This window comes from Rhinolophus sinicus, chromosome 5, assembly GCF_057876585.1.
Source record: "Rhinolophus sinicus isolate RSI-liver-muscle chromosome 5, RSI-T2T, whole genome shotgun sequence".
Lineage (NCBI taxonomy): Eukaryota > Metazoa > Chordata > Mammalia > Chiroptera > Rhinolophidae > Rhinolophus > Rhinolophus sinicus.
The window spans coordinates 47,063,839-47,067,613 of record NC_142505.1 but is presented as its reverse complement, the minus strand read 5'-3'; the positions used below and the strand labels follow the sequence as shown (position 1 = coordinate 47,067,613).

The 3,775-nt window shown below is 37.8% G+C and overlaps 1 pseudogene; it reads left to right on the top strand.

The window, feature by feature from the left end:
- The first annotated feature begins 584 nt into the window (after window positions 1-584).
- Window positions 585-1,528, top strand: LOC109443583 (small ribosomal subunit protein mS35 pseudogene; annotated as a pseudogene).
- Window positions 1,529-3,775: the final 2,247 nt, after the last annotated feature.

The window sequence follows — 3,775 nt, the reverse complement described above, 5'->3', positions numbered from 1 at the left end:
TATTGATGAAATTAAAAGGTAGGGAACATGTAATTTCCCTGAGTGTTTCATTTCTTATGTTATAAGTCTTCTGTCATGGCATATGTACTCTTCTTACTGTGTCCACCAAAGGCACCATATAACACTGTACTGCAGAGAAACATATTAACAATATTCTTTAGGAAATATCTCCAAATGTTACAGAAAAACGTAGACAACATGGGAGACCATGCAGAAACAGTACAAAGGGCTGATGACCAGTACAACTGGCTCTGGAACAGGCTTATTGTATGACATTGGACAGACGATCTTACTTCTCTCCCCTTCTTTACATTTATCTGTGGAATATTGGAGAGGAAAGCAATGGGTTGGTCTAAATCAGTAGCAGCAGCAGCAGCAGCATTACCTGGCAATCTATCAGAAGTTTAGATTTTCAGGACCCACCCCAGACCTAATGAATCAGAGCAGTCCGGGGTGGGGCCCAGCAATCTGTGCTTTAACATGCCTTCCAGGGGAATCTGAGACATATTGTATTTTGAGAACTATTGGGAACACGCCAATTAATACATGTTGATTAATCCTAGTTAATACATGTCTTGGCAGCCATGGTGGCTGCAGTGTTCCCTGCGTGGCTCACCTGCAACTGCGGGCCAGGACCCTGCATGCCTTCTCCACTGCCATGTCCCCTGTCCCTAGCTACTCTTGCCCGGAGACCAGACCCATGTACAACAGAAAGCATATTCACATCTGAAAGGCCACTGAGAAGAAAGGTACTACCACCTAGGACAGAGACCAGGACTGGCCTAGTGTTTACCCTGTAGCAGCACCGTTTAAACCCTGGGCAGTACCTTTTCCTGTTCGAATGGGTTGTCCAGTAAGGAAGGGAGTGCCAGGGCAAAGGAGAGAAATCTAGGACTTTCAAAGATCCTCAATTTTCTGCATTTGGTTCCTGTAGCAATGAAAAGGCACTGTGAAGGTGTTAAGAGATTTCTGCACTGGGTGGCCAGCTGTACTAGACAGTGAAGAGAAATGCGAGAAGCATTTGCCAATTGAAATTGACACAGCTGGTTATGTTTCATCAGGACCATCTAGTCAAAACTCCAAAGCACGAGTGGTAACCTTAAGGGTTAAACTTTCCTGTTTGAATTTAGATGATCATGCAAAGGGGAAACTTATTATTGAACTTGTAGGAGAGCGATACTGAAGACCACAGATGTGCTTACATCAAGACAGATGGGTGCCTTTTAAAGAGACAGAATTTTGCTTATACAATGTATCTCCTAAAAGTTTTATACCAGGAATCTTGGAAAACTGAAGAATGGGAGAAAAATAAGGTTGAAGCAGACATGAAAGAGCATATATAAAAAACTACCTCCTCAGAAAAGAACATCCTAGAAACACTTCTCCAAATTAAAGCCACAGACAAAAATCTGGAAGTAAATAAAGAAGAGCTCCTCGGTACCAAAGAAGTTGCAGATTACAAAACGTCTGTCGTTAGTCCCTTTCTCAGTACAAAGAATCAATGAAGAGACTATGAAATCTGACTTGAATTACGTAGAAAAATCTGCTTGATTTATTAATTTTATGGTATATATGTAATTGTTACCTAATTTGATATAAAGTTGAAAGTGTTAAAAAAAAAGACATTGTTTTACTTCAGTTAAAATTATTCCTTTCATACTAATGTACAGTGGCAATGATTATTCACAAATTTTCTTATTTATACACTGGGGCAATTTTAGACTAATTAGATCTCTGATTTCTTCTGGATCTAAAGTGTTTTGATTTATTTCTGTGATAACAACTTTAGTTTATATATATATATATATTGTATATGGTTATTTTTTCACATGCTGCATTCGTTTCCCTACAAATTAACACTGATCGGTTGCTTTTGAATTATGATTTTGGTTATTTGGGAAGCTAAGCCTAGAATCCAGTCCCCTGTTCAGTGTTTTGTTCACATAACTGCTGTCTGTCCAATGCTTTTTTGCAGATGGTAATTCTGATTAGAAACAGGTCCTTGGGAGTATTTTCTAACCTAAAAAGTTGTTTTCATCCCTCTATTTTGGGTCACTTTATATTGATTTAACTTTGTTTAGTATCCTGCTTTCTATTTTCTAGGGCTTATTTCTCTAAACCCAAGCTTGCAGAAAAGTGGAAATGGAGATTAACTGGTATTCATCTGTCGATTCCCGGTTAGAGCTTCCACAGCTTTGGTGAGACATGAGGTATAAGAACCTTGAGTTTAATTGGAGTAAATGACAAAATTAGAACTGACCTAAGAAACATTCTGTTCAATTTAGCTGTCAATTTGGCATTTTTAAGTATATCTGTAAGTCATTTCTTACCACTTCCAAAGTTGTCCACAAGTGAGTAAGATCAAAATATAAAAAATCACTGAGATAAAAAAATCCTAGTTAGTACAATGCCAGCTGAATGTATTTAAAATAGTATTCTAAAATGTTAGACATGGAAGGAAACTTAAAGTTATTTAGGTCAATTATGTCCAGTTGCCATTTTATGGAAACTGGCAGAAACCTAGGCCCAGAAGGCTATATGACCATGACAGAATCTTTTAGATGAGGCAGGAAGGCTTTGAAAAGCTTGAGCCACAGGACACTGCAAATCGTTGCAGTTTGCTATTTTGTGGAGTATAGGCAGTGCCAGAGAACTACCGAAACAGCTACATGGATTTTATACATGTGTGCGGTCACAAAACAGCAATTAGGAAATAGTGTGTTGCAGATTTTGACATGTATGAAACTATAGAACTACTTACTTTTTACACATCAACTCATGATGATCATTTCAAACAAAGCAGACCCTTGAATCTGTTCCGTAAGGACATGGTTGACAGAATGTCAGTATATTTTAACTTGATTTCACGTCCTGCAGATCAGATTTGAGAGGGTGAGATGGAAGAGTAGATTGAAGATATTAATTTAAGTTAAGGATTTATTATTTTAAGGGTTGCTTTTGTGAAAAAAAAAAAAAAAAAAAAAAAAAAGTGAACGATCAAATAACCAGTGTTCTCCAGTGGGTTGTAATGGAAGAAATGTTATTCAAGATATTCAGAGATATACGATCTAATCTTTCCCTACTCCTCCTTGTTGTTTAATATTTTTAGGGGCTTAAAATCAGAGAGCCCTCTGGGACTCAGTTGACTGATCTCAAAGTAAAGCCTAAGACCAAGTGATACCTTGGAAATAAGAAATTAAAAGGAAAAACTGATTTCCAGAGGACTCACCCAGAAGTCCCTACACATAAGATACTGCTTCTTGAGTTTAAAGAAGTACTGTACTAAGAGGCAGGGAGACCTAGGTTTAAATCAGTCAGTTACTGCTGTTGTGACCTTGGATCCTCAATGAATGGGAAGAATAACAGCCTCACACATCAATTGAAGTTAACTGATTTGTCACAAGACAGTACCTGGTATGGCATCCAGCACACTTGCCAGATTATTAATAAAATTAGTAGAGGCAGACAGTCCCATCAGAAGACTGCATGGAGACTTATGGGAAAAATGGAACCTTCATACAATGCTAGTCGAAATGTAAACTGGTACAGCCACTGTGCAAACAGTATGGAGGTTCCTCAAAAAATTAAGACTAGAATTACTGCATGACGCAGCAATCCCTCTTCTAAGTATCTACCTAAAAAATCTGAAGACATTTATCTATCTATCTATCTATCTATCTATCTATCTATCTATCTATCTCCTATGTTCATTGCCAAATTATTCATGTTGACCAAGACATGAAAACAACTGAAGTATCCTTCGATAGATGACTGG